Source organism: Bradysia coprophila (genome assembly GCF_014529535.1).
Source record: "Bradysia coprophila strain Holo2 chromosome IV unlocalized genomic scaffold, BU_Bcop_v1 contig_84, whole genome shotgun sequence".
NCBI classification, from domain to species: domain Eukaryota; kingdom Metazoa; phylum Arthropoda; class Insecta; order Diptera; family Sciaridae; genus Bradysia; species Bradysia coprophila.
In genome coordinates this window covers 2,237,885-2,264,963 of record NW_023503376.1, presented here as the reverse complement: position 1 = coordinate 2,264,963, position 27,079 = coordinate 2,237,885, and the positions used below count along the sequence as shown (strand labels likewise).

Here is a 27,079-nt window from a genome sequence, read left to right as displayed (position 1 = left end):
AAAGTGAAATCTGTGTGAAAAACAACAAATAATCGTTTTAATTAGTTATTTGACCCACGAACAGTAGTAAGAAGTCGATTTCGTTGCAAATACACATTTTTCGATATTTTTACAAAAGGCTGAACTTCGTGGTATACCGTGTCAATATAATGTGCTACATCGAGATCCCAAATATTTTGTAAAAGAGTTCAGCTACTGTTATGGAATATTATGGGCACTTACTGGCCAAGGTTACAGTGTCTGCACTGGCTTCGTGGGCGACGTGGGTACACTTAAAAAGTCCATTCAAAAATGTTGAAAAAGTGGTTTCGGATGGATCGCCGACCGGGACAATGCCTAGTGTACTGGTAGTACTCGACCTCCTCTACAACCTCATGCCAAAAGCTAAACTTAATAATTTGTCTTTCAGGAAATAAAAGTCAAAAACGAAAATGTCGAACTTTCGATGTTAGAAAACCTCGACAGACACACCTTTTGGACCATCGGTTTCTTTGGCAGTTTTGTAGAGTTTTTAACGCTCTACATCCTGCTAGAACATTGTTTTCAGAAATACTCTCAACTTTTCGAGTTATGACCATTTGAAAATTAAAGTCGTCCGGGGGGACTTCTTCCCGGTCACCTTCGGATCCATCAACCATATGCCTGGAATTAGTTTTCAATGATCTACGTTTTCCGCACACAGGCTATCGCGGCTCTTAAAATTCTAAAAATTCGATACGCCCTACTAAATACCGCAACACAGAACTAAGGTTCGTAATAGGTCCGCGACTGAAAATTCAGGTCAGGTAATTTTTTCAAGATTACCAGACCTGACCTGAGCTGAACCTGAAAATTTGCACCGGTCGACCTGAAACCTGAGGATTTACCTGACCTGACTAGCACTTTCAGTTTCAGGTCAATGCAGGTCATGTCAAAATTTTCAGAATCAGGTTCAGGTCGAAACGGGTTTTAGGTAATTTCAAGTCAGTTTCAGGTAAACCTGACCTGTTCCGAGCCTTACAAATGTTAGTTCGAAAACTCTGGGTTTTTGACTAGTTGAACAGTTTCGAACTACTCCAAACGGTTTTTTGTGCAGTTGAACGATAACTTGACTTCGCCAGAGTGGATTTCTATGAACGAACACAATTGTAAAAGACAATTGTGTCAAAGGGCGGATCAGTGGTGCAAGGTGCCAGCACCATTCGATATCGACGGTTTGTTCGAATTACTTCAAACATCATTTATTGATTATTCACAAAGACGATTACTTTTATCGTCTGAAGAGATGTTCTAAAGAAGTTCAGTTTCTAATCAAAGACATCTGAAAAGATATTGGATTCTGTATGTAAAGAAGTCAGGATCCTCGTCAAGGCGATTACTTTTATCCATTTAAGATGTTCGATTCCACATGTAAAGAAGTTTAGTTTCTCATCAAAGACATCTCATCAACTTAAGATGTTGGGTTGTACATTTAAAGAAGTTCGGTTCCTCGTAACTTTTATCATTTTAAGACTCGTCACCGAGTGATAAAAGTTATTTACATAACAAGAGATAAAAAGTTGAAAAATAGAGTGTTTGTGTGAAATTTGTTGATCCGAGGCGAAGCCGAGGTCAATAACGAAACTTTTCAACTTTTATCCCAGTTTTTGTAATGCTTTTGAAACCTTTATGCAATTCAGTGATGATATTTGCAACTTACGCAGCCTGTGTGCAATGTTATATGAACGTATTTTATCGCACTAGTGCGATAAAAGCCACGTGTTGCTGACATCACACTACCAATATCTTCGATATTTATTCGTTTTATTCATTGCATAAAACGTTGTATGCAACACGAATCGTATTCTGGTATATTATCGCACACGACGTCTTGCCAACCTCGACTTCGCCTCGGATTGGCAATCTGAAATCTAGTGCGATAATATACCAGAATACGATAATAAGCCATTTTCGACCCTAGGGAAAACGAAAGCATGAAAATGCTTTTTTGAGCACTAGATGTGCAAATTGTCACTCGATGCCGTAGGTTATTCGATTACGTAACATTATTCATTATTAAATCCTCGTAAAATCTGAATTAGTTATTCAGACGATTGAGAGCATCCACATCAATTGTTGTTTGTTTTGGACATTTTATCTGTTATCGACAGCCACATCAAAAATAATGATTGAAACTAGATGAAGCCGTCTTATATATAGCGAAGTAAATGTTATAACTATAGAAGTGATAGATTTTATAAGAATCCGTTGTAAAGACTTGCATTAAAAGAAGTAACAGATTGGATAAATATATTGCTGCTGTGCTTGCCGCCTGTGGAAGGCTGAAGATTCACATCAAATGAACTTGATATGGGTATTACTTCCTTTTACGAACACTTTTTACATTTTTGCGCAAATGGTATTATTGCCACACATTCCAAATTACAAGAAAATTTATAGAAATGTACAATGTCATATGTTGCTGACAATGACGACAAAACATATGGTATGAACTAATCTACTGAGTGGTACAGATCATCTTCAAGCTACGCTACTCTCAGACGTAACCTCACTTAAGTTTCGTTAAATGTTTCGTTCATTCATTCATTCATTCATTAACGTGAATGTCATTTCAAACGATGATCTATTAACCTGACGGCAAGCATATGACGAGTATTATTATCGGGTCTACTTCCATTGATCAAAGTATTTTTAATCTGTTGATTTCAAATCTTGTACTTCAATTTTTAGCCCCGTACGAAGTACGAAGGGGCTTATAGGATTACGATGCCGTGTGTAATTGATGGAATTCGAAGCAGACGGTAAGGGCAAAGTGTTTGCCTATGTTCATAGATAACGAATCCGCAATAAAAATTTTGTCTGTCCGTCTGTCCGTCTGTCCTTCTGTCCGTCTGTCCGTCTGTCCGTCTGTCCGTCTGTCCGTCTGTCACGTCGATATCTTGAGTAAATCAAATCCGATTTCAAAAATTTTTTTTTCCCTGAAAGGTAGTTGAAATAGTGAGGCTAAGTTCGAAGATGGGCGATTTTGGGTCGACCCCTCCAGAGCTGGGGCCCCATAAGTGCTTTAACGTTTTCCAAAGATTTCTCTGGCCATTTAAAGGCTACACTTGTAAGTGATACATCAAATGAAAGGTATTTACAATACCTATCCACAAAAAAAAGTTTATGGAAATTGGATGACCGACTCGTGAGTTAGACCCCTTGGTGTGAACTAGGTACAGGGCGGCAATCCGTTTTTGCTTGTAGGTTAGTCAAATTTGAACGGATTTAGATGGATTTTGCTTTATTAGATAGGTATTGACCGTACCAATCAGGGAAAAAAAAAGTTTATGAAATTCGGTTTACCGGAGCGTGAGCTAGGTCTCTTGGAGTGAGCTTATATGTGGCTACTCGGCCGTACAGTGAAGGTGGTGTTTTTTGTTAATATCTCGAGTAAAATTTAACCGAATTTCATGAATTTTTTTTTGTTTGAAAGGTACTAACGAATGTAAAGCAGCCGTTGTACTTTCCACCTCCTAACAAAATGGCCGTCGGCCGCCATTTTGGATTTTTTTTAAATCAATATAAATAGGTGAAAATGATAATTCCAAAATCACTGATCAGTGGGAAGTGTAGTTTGTGTTACTCTTGAAAGGAACGTCGTACGGGGCTTCGTAATTGCGCTATGCGCAATTTTTAAGACGTACACATTGCATAAGAATTTTACGACGTTTACGGGCGCAATAGGCTTACGGTAAGAGTAGGGCGACGGACGAAGTAGGGTCACGTGCACAATAGATGTACGGGTTTGTACGGGGCTCAGTCGCAGCAAACGCTCCGACTGTTCTGACGGCTCGTTTTAACATGCAATTTGCTATATAAAGGACCATATTACCCAGAGCTTGTCATTATTTTAGTCGTCATTATCGATAACAAAATAAATGCAAAATATACGTTGGAGCTTCTGTTGATTTTGCAACAAACTCTTGTAAATGTGTAAATCAAAAGAAGTAACAAATTCCATCATTATATGGGTGATATGCATGTGAAACGATGAACTAATTAAGTAACTAAATAAGCAAGTAAGTAAAGACTAACATAGGAATTTAGTTATCAAAGCATTTTATAATGACCGATTTGACCACGGCAGCGTAAAATAAACCAGGCAGGAGCGGTTCATTTTCGAAACGTCAAATAAGGGACCTAATACACGGGATGAAAATGAACTCAAATGAACACTGACATAAATTGAAAAAATTTATTCGCAAAATATCAAGGGCTACTAGATTATTCAGGTCCCTAGTCAAACAAGCGCTTCTGTCTGGTTAACTTTACTCTGTCGTGATTTGACTGTTTTGAGGAAATCTTGATTTGAAAATAAGCACAAAATTTCGCAGCGATAATTTCAAACATTTGCAGCGAAGAAAAAATGTGACGCGTAGCGGGCATCTGTTCATCGTAAAAATCGCTAAAAGCTTTCATAATGCTGATACAAAGACGCTATTAAAGTCTGTACTGGTAAAGCAATCAAAATCGATCAATATAAAATACCCCGGCTTTATAAACCTTTAGCTCAACTGGAATGAATAACATCAATTAAATTGGATTGTATTCGTTGAAAATGTAACTGTGACCTCTCGCACTGTGAGGAAAACATGAGAAAAAGTAGGACAATTAAGGAAACATGTAGCATCCCTGGCAGAATTGAGTCAGGGCGTCTCACTAACGTATAAAAGAATAATTATTCCTTCGTAATGCCATAATCGAAGCGATAATTTTATTAACTGATTTTAGTGACATCGAAAGACTTTCAATTTTAATATTTTGTCCCTAGTCGTATCCAACGTCGAACTGCACCAACTTTTCGTTGACTTCAAAGCAGCATACGACAGTGTGATCAGAAAGAAACTGTGGAGAGTGATGGCCGAGTTTGGCATCCCCGAAAAACTGATCGCCCTGACGAAAATGACGTTAGAAGGAGCTAACAGCCGTGTAAGGATTCGAAACAAACTGTCAGAATCGTTTGACATTAAGGCAGGACTACGCCAAGGAGATCCTCTCGCAACGCTGCTTTTCAATCTGATTCTTGAAGCAGCAGTGAGGGCCACCCAGACAGACACCAGCAGCACCATTTTCACCAAATCCAGTCAAATACTTGGTTTCGCAGATGACCTGGATATAATCGGCAGAAATATGGAAGTTGTTAAAGAAAACTGTGTGGCCTTGGAGAGGAAAGGTTCCGACCTCGGATTAAAGGTGAATGACACAAAAACGGAATACATGATCATCACCCATTCGAACCGACCGCGCGAGCAGAATGTACAAATCAACGCTCACACTTTCAAGGTGGTGAACGAATTCGTGTACCTGGGATCTCAGCTAAATACCGACAACAGCATCATGGACGAAATCAAACGGCGAATAACTTTAGGAAACAGAAGCTATTATAGTCTGTTGAACATCCTCAGGTCCAAGTCAGTTAGCAGAGTTTCTAAGTGCACATTGTACAGATCGGTAATAAGACCGGTTGTAACATACGGCTCGGAGTCGTGGTGCATGACACAAAGAGAAGAACAGACGTTACTCACGTTTGAAAGGAAAGTCCTGCGTACAATATTCGGACCGATTCTGGATCCGAATCAAAACAGATGGCGCAGACGATTCAACTTTGAGCTAAAACAGCTTTATGGAGAGCCAGACATAGTCAGGATCATCAAACTGAATAGACTTCGGTGGCTCGGTCATGTGGAACGGATGGAGGAAAATCGTATTTCGAAGAAAATATTGAAAACCAAACCTGAAGGGAAGAGGAATGCAGGTCGACCAAAGGCCAGATGGTTCGATGCAGTCCTCTCAAATCTTCAAACAATCGGTGTCACTCGTTGGGAATCGTTAGCCGCGAATAGGTCCGGTTGGAGAAGCATGTTGGAGAAGGCCAAGACCCTTAATGGGTTGTAGTGCCGGTAAAGTAAGTAAGTAAGTATCCAACAAAAAATAAAAATCTAGTTCTTCATTTGTTAAAAAATGTGAAGCGTACGCGTAAAGACATAAAATCATAGCACGGACAATAAAATGGGCACATTCTTCGATTGTAAATCCAAATTTAATCATAAGTTAAATATAGTTCTGAAGGATGGTCTGGTGAATGTATATCTAGCTATCCAATCAAATATCAATTAAACAATTATGTCCCTTGAATCGTGTCCATTTAGTAGTACACATAATTTCACTTAAATCCACTCAAGTCAACTTCAACATTTATAAATATCATACAGTGCAACGAACACATTCAGTGGAAAAAAAGGGAACCCAGACGAAATTAAAATCAAGTCATAAGAGTGAAATACACTTTTTTAAATTAAAACAACCCCATAATACAACGGTACGCGGGAATTTAGTAAACAAAACACGGGGATTTTGTTTTTTAAATTGCTTTCCAATATAGCGACTGGATAATGGGAAGTGGAAAAATATTTTCATAAATCAAATATTTGAAACAATAATAAAATGGAAAAAAAAATTTCATTTTTCGACTTCAGCTAATGTATGACTTTTGGAGAGCACTCTTGAAATATACTTTTTACAAAATATTTTTTTATTTTTCAAGCGGATCGTATAAATATGTGAATAATAACACAAATATGTGTATTGAAATCGCCCGTTCATGTTCATAAAATAATAAATAAATTAGTTTGCGTTGATTGTCGAGTAAACGGTGCAGTTCAAAAATTCAAATTTTATTAGGGTAAATTTGTAACAAATGGGCAAAGTTACTCGTTGGTGGTGTTCGTACCTTTCAAACTACATAAATTAATAATGTTATACGAAAGGAAATATTGAGACCAGTCACGGTGTCACTCATTCAAAATAGAGTTTTATCAAAAGCTACTCACAAGAGGTTATTACAAAAATGTATAAAGCGTGCCTGAAAGAGCGTAAAACTAAACAGGCCTCAATTGAATTCGTTCTGACCATACATAAATTTCCACGTTAAATAGTCCTGCTACAGTTTCAATTTCATGGTTCATTATGATGAAGCCTTATGGACCCCAACCGATTGAACACCGTGTAGAGACCAGTAAATTATAAAAGTACCCGTAAAATTGACATCGTCGTCTTGTTTATTCAAAATTTTGATTCATTTATTTGTATACAAAATCCTAATTCGGACTCCAGAATACTATGAGGGTAGGTTAACGGTAGATAAATGTAAAATTACTGAATTCCTTTCTTTCCATTCACAACACAGCATTGTTACTTCCGGGTCTATTACTTCTTTTGATCTAATAAATTTCACATGATTGATGCGAAATCTTTTACTTCATTTTCTTTAACGGGGATTTTGCTATGTATAAGCTCACAATAAGTCAAACCCTGAAGATATCGCTGAAGAATTTGCGATTCAGTTTCTAAAGAATCATGAACTCACTGCGAACGATCTGAGCCCAGCCGAAGAACTTGTGCAACAATCAATCACTGAGATCAACGGTATCGACTGTATTGTTAAATTCAGTGACGTAATCCTAGCGAACATTGAAAGCGACGACCAACTGAGAGAAATTGAGAGTCGTTTGCCCGAAAGCGACAAAGGTATTCTCACGTCTGCAACTGAGATAGCCGAAATTATCATGTCAAGGAAAAACAAAGTGTCTACGGGAGATGACAACCTGCCTGGCACTGTGTTGAAGAAACTGACTTTCGCCAACCTCGTAAGGATTACGATAATTTTCAATCAATTACTGGCATCAGCTTTTTTCCCATCCAAGTGGAAGCATGCAATAGGATGTCCCATCCCAAAACCTGGTAAAGATTCTAGCTGTATCGTAAACTGGAGACCGATTTCGTTATTGAATTCTATCTCCAAGATTTTTGAGGTGATCATGAAAAGAAGAATTCGAAGTCATTTCGACAATAACAATGTTTTGTGTTCGGATCAATTCGGATTTCGTCCGTTTCGCTCAACTTTGCACGCGTTGGCCAGACTCAGTGACTCCATCACTTCGGCGCTCAACGGTGGAAAAATCATAACCGCAGTTTTACTAGATGTTCGAGCCGCTTTCGACACTGTATGGCATAATGGACTAATTCACAAACTCATGAAGTTCGGATTGAAACCACATTTGTGCAAACTTGTCCAAAGCTACTTAGCGAATCGATCAATGTCCGTCAAAATGAACGGAATTTTGTCAGCTCGAAAGGACATTCTCGCCGGAGTGCCACAAGGCAGTTGTGTATCGGACGTTCTTTTTCTGGCATACATCAATGACGTTCCTTCTCATCCCGGAATCGACAAATCTCAATTTGCAGACGACTCGCTCTTCTACCGCACTCATAAAGATCCATTGCTAGCACAAAGGACGTTTAACTCATACCTACAACGCGTGTACAAATTTTTTAACTGCTGGAAGATGAAAATCTGCGAACAGAAAAGCCAATTTATAAACATCTTGGGCCGTTGCTCCGATACCAGTTCCCGTTTACGAAGCGAAGCGAATAAAATGGAAATTAAAATCAACGACAAGAAAATAGAAAAAGTTTCATCGCTGAGGTATCTGGGTATGTGGCTACAGCAAAATGCAACATCAAAAATCCACTTAGACAAAGCTATCAACAAGTCGAATATAGTCCGAAGCAAAATACAACATCTACTACGTAACAATCAAATCCACACCACCATTAAAACAATGTTTTACAAGACAATCATCAGGCCAATACTCTGCTATGCATCACCGATTTGGGCGAATCCGTCACTTACGTCATCTGCACAAATGGAACGGATACGTCTCTCTGAGAGAAAAATATTGCGATCAACCACGAATACTCGACGTAATCGAGGGGACTATCGTTTCGACAACAATTCAACTTTGTACCGAAGAGCGAAAACTTCCAGAATCGACAAGTTCATAGCCGATAAATCCCTAAACTTCATTGATCGATGTGCAACCAGCGAAGACCAGTCGATACAAGCAATAGCCCGTATCAACAATTTCACCGATTCAAAGTACTTGCCAGTGTCGTTTTGGAGAAAGAATAGCGACAGTAACGTTTTGTTTGAAAATGGCGATTTTCTGATGTTTAACAGAGGCCACCGCGATCCGACCCGCACAGTATACAGCACGAACCAGTGAGATACTTCTAGTTACGATTTCTGTGATTTCCTAACTTTCGTGTCCTTTTGGTTTTTTTTTACGTTCGCGTTGATATCACTTTTGTAATTTCACTTCATTTCTCGTATGTATGTACGCTCGTACTTTGTTTGGTAACTTCTTTCATGTGCTATATTTTATAATGGTTCTTCCAACAGAAAATAGTAGAAATCATGTTAAGATTGTATTTGTTCTTTTAAACAAATAAAGAAAATTAAAAAAAAAAAAAATAAGTCGAAGCTTGTTGTTTTTTTTTGTCGTCATAATCGATAGCAGATGAATTGCAGATTCACCACTTTTCGTTTTCTCCTCGTGTCGCCAGAAGTGAAAGACTACTCGACCCTAAGTGTCTTTTGTATATAACTCGTGGAAATTTCATCCGATTTTGTTAATTTTTGTTTTATTTGTAATGTAATCGAACACGGAATAGAATTTGGTTGAAAATTTTTGAAATTTGGGTTCTTGGACTCGGCCGTAAGTGGTAACTCCCATTTCTTTACTGTTTTTTTACCGTTGCCAGATGTAAATTAAAATTTTAGGTCACTTTGAAATTTGTGTTAAATTTGAAAGGAACTTTGTACTGCGCAATGCGTAAATTCTATATTATCGAAAAATTGTGATGAAATGATGTCATATGTGTTCACGAACCTTTAAGAGGATTTACATAGGTAAGTTGCTTCAGTAAGATTCAAAACTATATTTTCCACCGGGAAATCCCAACCAATCCCAATTGTTACTTTCACGTACCTCGTGAAAATTTATGGAATTCGATGAAACACACAAGGTAAATATAGTGAGGAGGTAATGCCATTCAGACGCGCGGCCTAGCACATAAGTTCGATGCCAATGACATCTTTTTTAAAATGGTTGACTACAATTTACTTGTATTCCACAAAAATATTTTCGCTGTCTCACAACAGATGGCCCGACTTTCTATTCCATTTTTTGCTTTCAACGAAGGGATGAGAAGGTGTTTGTATCGAATTTTCCTGCCACCGCATATCTGAATTCGGTTATATATGGCATTATGGCATTACCAAGGTAAATATGGTGAGGAGGTAATGTCATATATAACCGAATCAGATGTACGGTGGCACGAAAGTTCGCTATAAACGCCATCTCGTACCTTCGTTGAAAGCAAAAAATGGAATAGAAAGTCGGGCCATCTGTTGTGAGATAGCGAAAATATTTTTGTGGAATACAAGTAAATTGTAGTCAACCTTTAAAAAAAAGATGTCAGTGGCATCGAACTTATGTGCTAGGCCGCGCGTCTGAATGGCATTACCTCCTCACTATATTTACCTTGGGCATTACCTCCTCACACACCATTTTTTACATTATTTCGAAAAGCGCCCTCTGGGCCACTATACCCTTCGAACAAAAGTTGTTTGTTATGACCCAAAAAAGTGAAACACGTAGACAAAAATTTTTGACTAAATTTGGTTCAGGCACACGTTTTCCTGGCAGGAACTTCCTGCGAATTTTGATCACTCTGCAGATATGTTCAGTTGCGTGGCTTAATCTCTTGGCAAGTGCGAAAACTTGTGATACTACGCTTCGGCGAATATCCAGCCCCCATAAATCGACTTTAAAAGGGTTCCAATCAGAGCCTAATATTTGGAAATCGTTTTTGAGAATTTTTGGGAATTTAGGGAATTTTTGGGAATTTTTGGGAATTTAGGGAATTTTTGGGAATTTTTAGGAATTTAGGGATTTTTTGGGAATTTTTTGGGAATTTTGGGAATTAATTCCCAAAAATTCCCTAAAATTCCCAAAAAAATTCTTTTCTTTGCATTTTTATAATTAAATGCTCGTAAAAGATCAGGAAAAGTTCAAAAACCTTTAAAAACTGAACAAGCAAACAAAAATGGATTTTTTTTTTGAATTTTAGTGAACTTTTGAGACTTGGTTCCCAAATATTATGCTCTGAAGGATATAATTCTTGTCGATGTACTCGCACCAGCCAGGGCGTATACTCTACTTGTAGGTCTCTCCAAAGCCGACATTAGTACAACACTACAATAATTCAAGAGCAATCTACACTCCGACCCCCTATGAAATACATTTTTGATGATAACTTTTTATTCGAATTATTTTTGAAAAAATTGGCCTCATCGTTTGGTGCCAGAACATATAAGGTTTCCATAGCCACTGGAATTGTCCAGATTGATGTAGTGTACTGAAAAAAAACCTCAAAACTCCTAAAATTTGTGTTTTTGTGATTTTTTTGGACTTTTGAGTTTTCTCGGCGTAGACTGCATCAATTTTGACAATAAACCGCGAGCGTTAGTCCATATTATTTTTATTTCAATGAACACATCAAAAACACACTGAAAATGTATATTGATATTGGAAAAGTGGAATTTGAAATTCTTAATTTCAGTTTAAAAAGCCGCTCCAATTTTCAAAAAATCTCGCGCTTGAAAAAAACAAAACAATTTCGTGACTTAACAAATTGGGATGTTTTATTTGTTGACAGTTTGTTTTAATTGTGATCACCGAGATAACCAAAAAACCAACACTAACAAACAAAATATTCCTATCAGCTGACAGATACCTTTCGATTCTTTAGAGTTTCCGTACGTGAGTTCATCATGGCAGTGATTTTTTTAATTAAATTCTATAAAAAAATAGAAAAAGTTTTTATTACAAAACTAAACTTTTATTAAAAAAGGCTCGCGGTTTATTCTGGTGGCTATCGAAACTTTATATGCTGTGGCACCAAACGATGAAACCACTTTTTTCAAAAAATATTCTAATAAGAAGTTATCATCGAAAATGTTTTGCATAGAAGGTCGGAGTGTAGACTGCTCTTAAAATAATTATTTTTGAGTTATAGCCGCCAAAAGGTCTTCCGTACCCTCTGACATGCTTTCACCTTTGAACACTTTAACCGAAAATTTAAAAAAATGTTCGAAAAAAATGGAAGATACGATTATCTAGAATTGAAGACGAATCTATCACTCATTAAAATCGGAGACCACTTGTTCCCCTAACACCATCACCTCCAGTTTTGGCGATATGCCGCTTAAGCTCAATTTACTGAATATATTATATTCAATATGTTCTGAAATATTTGTTGTGTTTTTTGGGAATTTTTGGGAATTTTAGGGAATTTTTGGGAATTTAGGGAATTTAGGGAATTTTTGGGAATTTATGGAATTATTGGGAATTTTTGAGAATTTTAGGGAATTTAGGGAATTTAGAGAATTAATTCCCAAATACTAGGCTCTGGTTCCAATAGAATAGATAAAATTTTCTTTTTTTTTTTTCGTCTAAGAGAACCATCTAAGATGATAAGACCTAACATTTTCGAGCTTTTAATTTCCTCCAAATTAAATTATTTATCATCGACAGCGACTGTTATGTTAAAACTTGTGAAAGATTTCACATTGTTGAAAATTGTTTAGATCAAAGGATGTAACAGACTCGATAAATTCTATGGTGACGTGTTTCCCGTCTGTGAACGGTTAATGAAAATGGATTTCATATTTTATTTGAAATTGTTCAGTACAGCTATCATAGAATCTCAACTGCCAACATTGCTATACAATCCGTAAACAGAGATACATTTAATGCCCATACTGATTGTTCTTCCCGATGATAAATTTTTGCAGATCTCAGTGAATATGACGAATTCTTTCAAATGTTTTCGCGGTGTGTGTATATATAGAGCACTCTTAACAACATAAATAACAATATAAAGTTAAATGCCACTACCAATTCAGATTGTCAGGAAATATATGTATGCGCTTACCATCCTACCCGATTAAAATGTTAGAGGCGGTACTAACATCGTAAACAAAAAATGACGAGAAATCTTTACATATGAAAATGGTACGTACGTACGAACGTGTGTGTGTGTGTGTTAAGACCATTTCCATATAACCGTAAAAAAGAGTAGGGATGCGACTTCCAAAATGGCAATAAGGTTTAATTTCCCCTATTTTTTATGTAGTACATACACAGTGTCTTGCCATATAATATTTGAATTGCCATACAAAGTTGAATAATAACACAACGGTATGACGGTATGATATATTCAGAGTTTTCGCAAATTTTCCTCGCAAAAGGAAAGTCTATTCACAAGAAAAAGTTGTTGAATGAAGGAAGCAGAAATAAAAAAACTCCCGTCCTGAATTGTGTGCATAGTATATATACATGAGCCATTTCGGTGAAGACTAAAAAAGAGAGTTTTCATTTGATATATGAGTGACGCTTTTGCTTGTTGGTTATCATCCGTTCGGTCGGCGGGGAAAACGGTGTAACATACCTAGAAGTGTACATGTATATAATACACCATAATATAACAGGGCAGCGACCAAAAAAAGACTGGGTTAAAAGGACATCAAAAGTTGACATGATCGCGCTTTTATACGTTTTGCAAATGTATGTGTTACATTATTTCGAAATGAACTATGGCCTGATTGATATATATGCTATAAAATGTTAGCTCAGAGTTAGATGGTTGAACAGCGATTCGAAACTACCTTTTGGCAGTAGTAGGTTGTGCAAACCAACACTTTGTTTGAATTTCATGTAAAGGGACTAGTTACCAGTTACCAGTTTTTTTTGCTGCCATTGTACATTTTCCGGCGGCATTGTGGCATGATTAACAAATTAATTTTGTTCTACTCGGTGTTGTCGAATTTTTAAAATTGTGTTCTCGGAATTGAGTTTTGTGCGGTAATTTTTGAATTTAAATTTTCAAATTTTTGTGGTGAATTTGATTTTAATTGATACGGAGATACGGATAACTCAATTGGGACCATCTTAGCCGAAATATTGGTGAGTTGCATTAAGAAAAGTGTTATACCGAATGGTGATTTTAGAAGTGCTTCTCTCCAAAAACTAAGTTTATCTAAACTCTCATACTGAACAAATTATCCTCGTGAATAATTCTACTCATCAAAAATTGGGAAGCCAATTTTACAGTTTAGCAAACTGTTTTGAAATTTATTTCAAATTCACTCTGAAACGGCATTTTCGGTTCTAAAGGCATGAAACAGTATTTTATGTAAAAAGAGAAAAAGATCTGTTAGATTCTTGCAATATGTGAATTTGCCATTAACTTCCATTCGTAGAAGTGGTATTTGAGTTCATTATTGAGTCACAGGCACCGAAAAATGTGCACTTTTGTGCTGCGACAATTTAGCACTTTCTTTCGACTCGGGTTACAAGCTTGAAAACAACATTATTCCAAGCTGGAATCTAGCTGGAATGTAGCTGTACTGTTATGAACTTGTGGAGCATATAACGTTTTCGGAGACAAAACTTCCACAATTTCAAAAATATAAAGAGACCAAAAATTCCGGGAGCTTGTTACGTTACAGTTTGATAACGTCGGCTTACGAAACATTAACTGATGCGACATAAAAAAATCTAAAGTGCAGTTTAACCGAAATGACTTTACAGATTTATTACTAGATAGGCTTTGTTAAACAAATGAACTTCTAGATGTGGTTTTGCTTGTTTGGATCGAAAGAAACGTTTGTTCGGATATAATTTGTTTATTGTCCATGTCCATGCATTCGGTCATACTGAACAAATGAAGTGAAAGATTGTGTTCAGAAATAGCTATTTAAACAGAAGTAGTAGATTTCATAATTATATGGTTGTCCTAAGTGAAAGGACTTCATAACTCAGGATAAATAAACCCCAATTATCGTACATACTATTGATATAATACTAGAAAGCCGTTGGGTTTTAAAAAAAACGAATTTCGGATTGTCCTGATTTTGAATGGTTCTTGAAATCAAATAACCTGAAACAACCCGAATTATTGGAAGCAACTGTAGAAGTTGCTAGTTTATTCATTTGATAAAAACGATTTTTCTTGCTATCGTATCAAGTAAAGAATTTGAGAGCACCCTCTACCCATAAATTCATTTTTCACATCTTGTAACTTTTCCTCGTTATATTACGCGCAAATATCTTACGGATAACTTTTTCTCATTTAAAATTATCTTCGAATCGGAAGTTTAGTACAATACTCAGACAATCTGTACATTTCAGAACCGGCATCGGTTATCGGCAACAATAAACCAGTATCTCAGGCTAGTGTTCTTTTATGTATAGCCAAACGTATTGCTAAGGGAATATTCCGCCAAAAACGGTCTGTTGCGTTACAATTTTTAAGACTGAAAACTCTAGTTTCAAGAAAAAATCGTAGTTTCAGGCATTAGACTGGTCCTTTCTCTATTGCCTCAAAGTGTTAAAAATTTGATATGAGGCCATACAAAACTATTGCAATTGGTGGAGGTCTGCATTTTCAAACCCATATTCTACGGCGATCTCCGCTATCGAAATTTTTTCTCCGCCAATAACGGATTTGTTCCATAGTTTCTCGCGCTCTATCGTCTCCAGCAAGTTTTATTCGTTCACCACAGAAACTCAGGCGTCCGCTGGTAGACGATTTTACAGATTTTGAAAATTTACCATCAGCCGAGTTATGTGGGAGGACATCCAAAACTTTCGGGTATGGAAAGAGCCGGAAAAACTGTGGAACAAATCCGTTATTGGCGGAGAAAAAAAATTGATAGCGGAGAATTGCCGTGGCTCTAAAGTTCCAATTCAAAAAAATATATTTTTATTAAACTAAGCGATACATGCAACACAAGAAGTAACAGATTTAATCGTCATCATGTAATGTAAATTAGAATAAGCCATACGTTCACCGTTTATCAGTCGCGGATCCACTTATTTGCGGTAATAGCTGTCGTAGGGGTCAGAAGGTGATTTTCACACTATTTTTTTTGTGAAGGACAACCACCAGTGGGTCACAAATTTTTTCTCTTTTATCCGCCGAAGCAAAAGCTGGATCCGCCCATTTATGAGAGGTAAATTGTGTGGACCATAAAAGAAAAAAACTTTCAGTTCATTTTGTTACCTTCTATGTTACCTTTTAGAACCAGCTAATCGTCTGTTATGAACTGAAATGACAAAAGTAAACGATTTCCTAAAAGGCATGTAATTAAATGAATGTTAAAATGAAGGAAGTAAAAGATTTTCTAACATAAGGCTATATTTCGAACATAAAAATTATATACTTAACGCTACCGTTTCTAACAGGTTTATGCAACCTTGTGTTTCGGACAAAATATTAAATCTCATTCGATATTTCAGGACAATATATGATACGAGTTGTTTAGACTTCGACCTAGCCGGTTGATACAAGCATAAAGGAGTGGTTCAAATTTTCCTGAAGGCGAGGAAATCGAAAAATGTTATTGAAAAATGGACAAAAATGACGTTTTAAACATGTTTAAAGACGTAAATTTTGTGTTTCTATGTATTTTTTACGATTTCAAAGCAATTTAAACAATAAAATCAAAAAAAAAATTGACCAAAAAACCGGTCTAAAAATCCTATGCGAAACCATGGAATTTTTTCATGAAAAATCAATGTGGCGCCTACACTTTGCAAAATACAATTATACTTTCTTCGGCAAAATTGTAGCAAATGACACAGAGAACAATATTACTAAAAAAAAATTTTTACTTCGGAACATATTTAAGAAATTATTTAACTTTAACCTTAAATTTAAAACATCAATTTGAAGAAAAGTCGGAAAAGTCTTAAACGATTTGGAAAATTCGGAAAATCTAACTGCGCCAAAAAAAACTTTGAACCTTTACCTTTAAAATGAGCTATCACACGTATCTCTCCGTTTCACACAGCCCTGTCAATAATTCGACAAAGACACCTCTGCATTGAAACTTTGAAGGGGTGGGGAGGGGAAGGACGAGGAGGAATTTTTTGTCTCTTCTTCAGAAAATTGTTTCTTCGATGTACCCAACAACCTCCAATCACTCGTTTACCGGAACTCGCTCGGTAAACGTTCCTTAACAGAATTTGCGTTATCGACTACACTACTTTCTTAAATCACGGGTATACAGCGGGTATACTCATCGATTCTAATTTAAATATTTTTGATCAAAGCTCTTTCCACAAATTAATGCAAACATGACTCCATTATGCCCATCATTATTAGATTGAGCCAGCAGCCGTACTTTTCTGAAATTCTGCATTTCTTTACGAAGGAATTGAATATTTGAAAAAAATTTAAATCCTGCAATACGAATCATAAGTAACCACAACTTTTCGAGATTTTTATCAAAACAAATTTTTTGTCACACTTAACTTTAGTGTCCATTTTCCCTTCCTTTTGCCCCTTGAGTATGACGTCATTTGCTCACGATTTTTCTATGAGCTTGTGAAACAACTTATTTCTTCCTCACGACAACGAAGTTTGTCTCTATTTCCTCGATAACATCCTTTATGGGAAAAATGTATGATGACTTATACAACTTGAATGAACCAATTTAAACGATTTAATCGTGTAGAACAGTCCATTGGCTGTCAAATTGAAAATTTGCAATTGCCAATGCACGGAATCCCGACGGATATTACTTTCGAAGTAATATTTTCTAAGTACAGCCAACTAAATTATCATTAGAAACGTTTTTCTGATTTGATTCTCTTTCCTGTGTAGCCCACAAATATTGCTCACTTCGAGGATTGGCCTCGAAGTAGATTATTCTTCACAGTAAGACAAGTAAATTCCAAATCTAGTACTTAAAGTGGTTTTAAAAACATGAATTGAAGGTGGGTGGTACCTTGTATCTTTTCTTCCAAAAATACAGAATACAGAGCGCGGTGTATTCACGCTACTACAACAAATACTATCTACCCACTTGCATTGGCAAAACTATATTCGAAGTAGTGAAAACATTATATCAAACAAACTGAAGTCATTATTGTTCATTACTTACCGGAACCCGTACACATTTAATTCAATAATTTTGTGTGACTACTGAATCTAGCTCTTGTTTTTTATTTATAATTTGCTCACTTAGCTCTCGAAAACAACAAATTCAATTAAATTAATGTCTCGATAATACGACTGGTTAAACGCATCAAATAAAGGCGACACTTCACCCACATAAGTTAGCAGTAACAGTTAAAACCGCTCCGTTAACCATCTTAATCGTCTAGTTGCGATAAAGTACAAAATTTGATGCGAAAATGATGGCATATGAACACAAAAATCAACAACTAAATAATGCTTTCCCAACTGCATGGGTCTCGGCATGGGCGTGTGTAACAGTTTCAAATTACTTGAAAAACCCTACATACAGACGATGAATGACAGTGGGTTGTCCATTATATTTGTAAGTGAAAATCAAGTTGGAGGGCTAGACGAGCATTGAACACGAAAAAGTTTCGTGCAAAATTATTGCTCTTATTTCCGTCACCAAGTCTTGGACCCTTACGAGTTACGCATCTGGTTCAAGTCGTCATTTCGTCAATTTAGATTTGCATTTACTGTGCACTTTTTCGTTGCCGACGTGTGAGCCTCAACTATAAACGTTTCCATTTATGTTTTTATATAAAATTATTCAATACAAGTTTGATACACATAAAAGGCTCTTCAATTGAATTTACAATCAAAGTTATAAAAAAAGGGGAATCAAATCACAGCTGCCTCTATAACTATAATATTCTCGTCAGCAGCACATAAACGTATATCCTCCATAATACTCAACGTTTTATACACGTAAAATAAGCTGCGTGTACGATCATTACGGGCATGTTTATATAATGTAATATTACACATATGGACGTCATTTCGTCGTTTCCTTTTTTTTATTCAATCAAAAAAAAAGTTATAGAAGATCTACTCACATTGTTGCACAGTTGGATCATACGGTTCAAATGTTCATTTATTGTGCCGTTGGGCAATGATTTTTTGTGGATTTTCTGAAATTAATAAGGGAAAATATTATTTATTTGCGCTGATAAATCTGCTCAGTTTGTCCCTTTGATGTAATTGTTTGATATGAAACTTCCGGTTGTGAATTTAAGCCGTGTTTGTAGAAACATATTCGCCGATCAACTACGTATGGACTGATACTTCAGTCTTTCAACAGATAAATCGTTAATTTGGTGGTGAGTACTCAAGATTTTTTTAGGGTTCATGTTGACTTGAGGTCTGTCTCCAAAAAAATATTTTCTGAAATTCTTTCGAAATGTTATGTTACTGTTCTGCAGGGCGTATCGAATTTTGAGAATTTTAAGGGTCGCCATAGCCTGTGTGCGGAAAACGTAGATCATTGAAAACTAAGTCCAGGCATATGGTTGATGGATCCGAAGGTGCCCGGGAAGAAGTCCCCCCGGACGACTTTAACTTTCAAATGGTCATAACTCGGAAAGTTGAGAGTATTTCTGAAAACAATGTTCTAGCAGGATGTAGAGCGTTAAAAACTCTACAAAACTGCCAAAGAAACCGATGGTCCAAAAGGTGTGTCTGTCGAGGTTTTCTAACATCGAAAGTTCGACATTTTCGTTTTTGACTTTTATTTCCTGAGAGACAAATTATTAAGTTTAGCTTTTGGCATGAGGTTGTAGAGGAGGTCGAGTACTACCAGTACACTAGGCATTGTCCCGGTCGGCGATCCATCCGAAACCACTTTTTCAACATTAATGAATGAACTTTTTAAGTGTACCCACGTCGCCCACGAAGCCAGTGCAGACACTGTAACCGGTGTTGCTGAGTCGAGGTAACCTTGGCCAGTAAGTGCACATAATATTCCATAACAGTAGCTGAACTCTTTTACAAAATATTTAAGAATTCGGTGTAGCACATTTTGTACTACAAAATCTGAGAAAGTGAAATTTGTGAGAAAAACAACAAATAATCGTTTTAATTAGTTATTTGACCCACGAACAGTAGTAAGAAGTCGATTTCGTTGCAAATACACATTTTTCGATATTTTTACAAAAGGTTGAACTTCGTGGTATACCGTGTCAATATAATGTGCTACATCGAGATCCCAAATATTTTGTAAAAGAGTTCAGCTACTGTTATGGAATATTATGTGCACTTACTGGCCAAGGTTACCTCGACTCAGCAACACCGGTTACAGTGTCTGCACTGGCTTCGTGGGCTTCGTGGGCTTCGTGGGCTTCGTGTACTGGTAGTACTCGACCTCCTCTACAACCTCATGCCAAAAGCTAAACTTAATAATTCGTCTCTCAGGAAATAAAAGTCAAAAACGAAAATGTCGAACTTTCGATGTTAGAAAACCTCGACAGACACACCTTTTGAACCATCGGTTTCTTTGGCAGTTTTGTTTTCAGAAATACTCTCAACTTTCCGAGTTATGACCATTTGAAAGTTAAAGTCGTCCGGGGGGACTTCTTCCCGGGCACCTTCGGATCCATTAACCATATGCCTGGAATTAGTTTTCAATGATCTACGTTTTCCGCACACAGGCTATCGCGGCCCTTAAAATTCTAAAAATTCGATACGCCCTAATAGATATGAAAGTGGGATTTTTTACGTGGGCAAAGCAGTATTAGCAAGTCTCTTGGATTCATTTTGTCCATTGACTCTTTAATATTGGGAAAGAACAGCTTCCTCTAGAGACTCACATTACGTTTGTAATAATGGAGGTTGCATCCCTCGCGTCCATTACAACTTTTATTTATCGATGGAAAATTGCGTACAAGTTGCACATACGGATTAAAATCGTGTTAATATGCTCTGACCTCAATCTACTTCTCCATTTCATATACCATTAACTCCAGTACCGTTGCTACACATCTGAAGCGCCTTCGGCTATTTCAAATGAATCATTACGTGCACCATAAAAATGTTTTGCATTATCGTTTCAACAGATCTCTCAACCCTTTTCAAGTCAAACATAGTTGCTGTTTCTATCGCGTCGGTTCGTTATAATCAGCTGAAGGCATTTTACAGAAATGCATCCACACTGTGGTCTATTATTACATCAGAGACGTTGCCATTGCAGCTCTTTTGAGCACTTTGTTTTAACAATTCTGGTGTGTGAATGAATGGTAGATGCAATAATTATATTTTCGTATTAGAGGTAGGGCACAGACGACCTGGAGTGAATACATGGATACCTAATGTTCCAGTTACGTGATTGATATGGATAAGTCATTCAATCACTCCTGTTTGTTTCTGTGTGTTTTCCTTTCGGTCTTATTGAGAGTCATATGAATGTGTTGAGATCTTTGATTAGTCGAGTTGAAATCGAACAAATTGCATGGAATGTTATTCAAACAAACGGCAAAGTTAATTAGGAAAATGGATATATTTTTGCCTTGCATCAACTGTGTATAACATGTATCGTTCGTTCTTGGCAAAACATTATTTGAAGTACAAAACAAAAAATGTTTAAAGTTTCTTGCATTGTCTTTTTATTTGCACAATGTAATATCCAACCCTTACATTTTCAACGATCCCCAGCTCATATATAAATCCCTATAAGTACGAAGCAAAAAAAAAAGCTCAAACACTTAAGAAATCCAAGTATAAATTGTCATCACAAGCAAACGAAAATAAATAATGAAAAACAAAGAAAAACAATTCATGTGAATTGTGTGTGCGGGTTTTATTATTATTTTTTTGCGAACAATAAAAAAAAACGGTGTAGTCGTAGAACTCAACACATTCCACCCCCTCCGGTAAAGGCACGTTCGTATAAAGTACGTACAAATGCACTGATTGCATCAAAACAACAGGAGAAAAAAAAAACTGTAATAAAAGAGCCAACCGACAATCAACGTAAATTATTATCAAAAAAAGTGCTAGAAGCATTTTATTCCTATTGTTGAAATAAAAAGTTTTCCTTTGCGGGGGCGGTTGTTGACGGTCATGAAATAATACAATCGGTGGAACGTTAATCTCAAACATGTTGTTTGAGATTCATGAAAAATGTTTAATTTGATTTCGTGACGTACAACATCTGATCTTCAGAGACAATGCACTTTTTCGACTATATTAGGTGTATTAGGACTGAAGTGGAAGGATTCAGGGAAATTCATGTGGATATCTCTCACACAAATATGGTTTTTAAAGAAAATTCTAGAAATTGCAAGAAAATATTTTTACTTGCAGCATCCTGCGAAAATGAAATTTTCGCAAATGGTACGGTACACCGTTGAAGTAAAATACCTTACGTAATTGTTTGGACTCGGACCACAAACCTCTTTCTCGGTAAAATAAAAAAAACATAGCTAACGCCGACCCGTACGAAACACCTATTCGTATCAAAAGCCTTTACTGTGAAACTCTTCATTTCTTTTACTTCATTCTCTACTGAAAAGCTATTCGCCCTTTAAAATCACTTGCATTATCTTTCTTTGCCTTGTTAGCATATACAAATAAATTGCCGGAGGCAATATAGACAGCCCCGTACGAAGTCAACTTTCATAAATTCCTATTTAAACAGCTATATACCGCTATATTTACCTATATTTTCATATAAATAAACATTTCACAGATGAATATGCTATTATATAGCTCTATATGCCTGTATATAGCTCAATATAGCTGTATATAGGTATATATAGATGACCATATATGGAATGCCTGAAACACCCCACACACACAACAAATTATTTCCATGTTAACAGAAACTCTCTAAGTACCATTTTTCCCAAGATATATCACTTTTATTAAAATCCAATATGGCCACCGGCAGCCATCTTGTTAGGAGACCGGAAATTTTACCGACGCTTTACATTCGTTAATACCTTTCAAACAAAAAAAAATTCATGAAATTCGGTCAACATTTCCTCGAGATATTGACAAAATACTCCACGTTCACTGTACGGCCGAGTAGCCAGATAAGAGCTCACTCCAAGAGACCTAGCTCACGCTCCGGAGAACATAATTTCAAAAACCTTTTTTTCCCTGATTGGTACGGTCAATACCTATCTAATAAAGCTAAAACAGACGAAATATGTTCAAATTTGGCCGACCTACAAGCAAAAACTGCTTGCCGCCCTGTGCCTGTTCCACACCAAGGGGTCTAACTCACGAGTCGGTCATCCGATTTCCATAAACTTTTTTTTTGTCGATCGATATTGTAAATACCTTTTAGTTGACGTATCAGTTACAAGTGTAACGTTTGAATGTCCGGAGATATCTTCGAAAAACCGTAAAGCACTTATTGGGCCACAGCTCGGGAAGGGTCGATCCAAAATCACTCATCTTCGAACTTAGCCTGTCTTTTGACATTCCCAAACGGGAAAAAAAGAATTTTCAAAATCGGATGTGTTTTACTCAAGTTATCGTGCAGACGGACAGACGGACAGACGGACGGACGGACGGACAGACAGACATTTTTTTTTCACTGATTTGGCATCTCTAGACAGCCACAATAGGTTTCCCCTTACTCAGGGAGTCCAATTCGACGTGTTACGGACGTATGCGTAAACGCATAAGACCCCAGCACTTCGTACGGGTCTAAAAATCCAAACAAGGACGTAATGCACTATGTTGATTACGTTCTTCTTGTTATTTTGGCAAGTGTGATGGTAACCGTCCAAGCTGACACGGCAAAAACAAAGTTTCGATTAATTAAGTAATACCCACTAGTAATTTTCCACCAGGAAATGAGTCATTACTTCATTGTTGTAATTGCTCACTACAATAGTTATTTGGATCACACGGGACGACGTAAAGAAATTCAACCGTGTGCGAGAGTTGCTGCCCGCGCCGAAGGCAAGGGCCGCAATCGCACAGGTTGAATTTCTTTACGTCGTCCCGTGTGATCCACATAACTTTTTATCACGAGAACTACGAAAATTGTAATTGAGGCACATAAACTCGAAGAAATGCGTTATCGTATGATGAATTAAACCAAAATATGCTGACATTTGCGGGGGTCCAGGGGGCGGCAGCCCCCTGGTATAAGAAAATAATAATATTATCAACCATCACAACAATCAGACGTAAAAACAACAACAATATCCTTTGAATTATTCGTCATCAACTTTGTATGCTAACATTAATCAGAGCACTGGCGCACGGTTTGTTCAATATTGATCAAAGTAAACATCTTGACAAGATTTGACTTTCGCATTATGTACATCGACTTTCGCATTATATACATAGACTTTCGCATTATGTATTAACCGATTTCGATACATAACTTGCATTTTTTTACTTTCGCTTCCCGTTTGGGAACCGAAAATTACAATTTTCGTAGTTCGTGTGATGAAATAGTCATTTGTGTACCTGTTTTGGACGATTGATTTAAGGCAATTTCGCGGATTGTAGGCCGAACGAAGTGAGGTCTACAAGCGAAAGTGCCTTAAATCAACCGTCCCAAACAGGTGCACATGTGAGTTTTCATGCAGAGGGCCGGAAACCCGAGAAAATTCGAAAAATTGCCCTCATTTTCGGCCCCGAAGCATGAAAAAATAATGAAAAGCTCTGGTTAATATGGTCATATATATGGTAAAATGCATGTATTAGTATTGAAGTACAAGATTTGAAATCGGCCGATTAAAAATACTTTGATCTATAAAGTAATAGATTCTATAAAAATACTGGTTATATGCTAACCGTCTGTAACAGGTTAAATCTCATTTTCTAAGTAAGTCATTGTCGTAACTCAGTGACGAAAAGTGAAACTTTCGTTGGCTTTTTTGAGTGGCATAAATAACTATTACTAACAATAGATGCAAAGTTGAACAATACAGTCTTTGTGGGAATTTGGTTGATCGGAGGCGAAGCCGATGTCAATAAACTAACGAAAACGTAACTTTACATTCTTATTCCAAATTATTTAATCGATTTTGCATGCTGAGAGAGCGTCGAAAGATGTGTGTGAATTGTGAAATGTACTCCTTTCGACTTACGTGATTGTTAACTTTGCAAACTTTGTCAAACTCGTCTACATAACATACCTCTGTTGTTGTCAGTCCTTCATTCTATTGTCTGGACCTTGATCGTAGGATAGGATTGGATACAATTGTGACTTACCCATGATCAAATATATATCACTCTAAATACCCAAAACCTAAAATACCTTAAAAAAAATAAAAATAAAAAGAATTTCCACAAAAATCATTTGCGTTTTCAAAAATTTCGCGCACAATAAAAATCCATATCACCCTCATTCATTTGTTGTCATTGTATAAACGGCGGATGTAAGGAACGAATCCGACGTTTAAAAATCGGTCAACTTTTGCCTGGTATAGAGCCTTTGGCTTGATACGATAGCCCACTACTATCGTTAATGACCCACTGTCATCGACTTTGATTACGATAGCCCACTGCTACCGGTTTGGATTTGTTTGATGACGATAGCCCACTGCTATTGGCGATGACCTACTGCCAACGACTTCTCGTTCGTACGAATTAACTCACTCATTGACTTGCGACAACCCACTGTTGCCGACTTCGGTTTCGGATTGCGACAACCCACTGTCATCGACGATAGCCCTCCAATATCGATTTTGGTTCGGTTGGCGATGACCCACTGTCATCGACGATAGTCCTCCATTATCGATTTTCGATTCAGATGTAATAGCCCAACTGCTATTAGAGACAGCTTAACTGCTGCCGACTTTCGGTGCGGATACAACAGCCCAACTGCTGTTGGCGATAGCCCTCTACTATCGACTTTTGATTTGGTTGACGACGACCCACTGCCGTCGGCGATAGCCCTCTACTATCGACTCTCAATTCTGATACGACAACCTAACTATTGTCGGCAATAACCCAACTGTTATTGACTACTCGTTCATGTACGACAGCCCAACTGCTGCCGGCAATAACCCAACTGTTATTGACTTTTTTTTGTGAACTCTAACATCACTGGAACAGGCCAACTGCTGTTTTCGATTCGATTCCAAAACTTTATTTACAATTTTCCTCCTTCCTCTCCGTGTCCTGGGCCCATAACCTGTTGACTTTCAAGGACCAGCGAAGTTTCCGAAGACTCACAAAAGAATAATTTAGAGACAAACACGTCTATTCCGAAAGATAATTTTATTTAGAATGATTTCTCTTTACTTCGATCACTAAATTAGATTCCAATTACCGGTGACTATGATTCTATCAAATTGATAAATCAACAAATTGAGAAGACGCGTTCACTGACTCTAGACCCATTCGCTCTTCACTTCAACAAAATATTATTTTTTCGACATTTTTGGCAGACAGTAAAAGTTTTCATTATTTTACTGGTTCCAACAATCTAGTTACGAAACATTGTTTTGATGATTTTAATCCAACAGAACTAATGAGAATATTACTCTTTATTGTCACATGTGTAATTCTAGTTTTACCCAATATGAATAAATATTAAATCAGTCATTGTGTTCGATCATTTCTCCACAAAACAATATTTCAGTCCAATGTAATCCCTCGAATTTGCTACAATTTTTGGGACCCGTAAACATACATAACAATAATGTGCTTAATTTCGAAAAAATATCATAAACGATGTTACAAACAACAAAATCATTTCAATAACATTATGTCCGGTTAGATACATAAATGCGGTTTTAGTTCAAAGGTTGCATTAAAAGATTACCGCTTCGGATTAGGGATGTTTTGGGTGGATTCGTTCAAATAAGCCGATTGTATTATTTGTTCTCACAAGTATAAACAGATTATCTGCCCATCGATTTACTTATAAATATGCACAAAAATTGAACTTGGAAGACATAAATAGCACGGTAGCAACATCATCATCATCATCCAACTCAATATTTTCATACACCAGAGAGGGAATAACCAAAAAATAAAAATTGTTTTATTGAAAGGTAAAAAAGTGCCGCCCTTACTAATTCGGGCATAATAGCATTGAATGAAAATGTAACTAACATGAGTCTTCACGTGTAACAAACCACAGAAATTATTGTTCAGAATTTACGTATTGTTTGCTCCAGATGTGTTTAATATCTTATTCTCATGCTCAAAACATTTGAGGCAAAACGAAAAGGAGAAAAAAGTAAATTGATAAATAGAGACACACAAAACATAATTTGTTTTGGGTATAAGCCGGAAAGTAGAGCTATTATTTAATTTGGACAATAATATTACATGGTATATGATGGATTTTGGTTGAATGAATGGATTACACATATAAATAGGTTGTAATCACCAGTAATAAGAGAGTAGCAGGTAATAATAATTGGTTTTG

At 36.7% G+C, this 27,079-nt stretch overlaps 1 protein-coding gene across 1 annotated transcript in view; it reads left to right on the top strand.

The window, feature by feature from the left end:
• The first annotated feature begins 13,557 nt into the window (after positions 1–13,557).
• The window catches only part of LOC119072787 (fez family zinc finger protein erm-like), a 47,848-nt gene continuing 34,326 nt past the window's right edge, over positions 13,558–27,079 (top strand). Inside the window, exon 1 of the mRNA XM_037178082.1 lies at positions 13,558–13,892. The gene's annotated coding sequence lies outside the window, so the exon portion shown is untranslated. The remainder of the gene's footprint in view (positions 13,893–27,079) is intronic.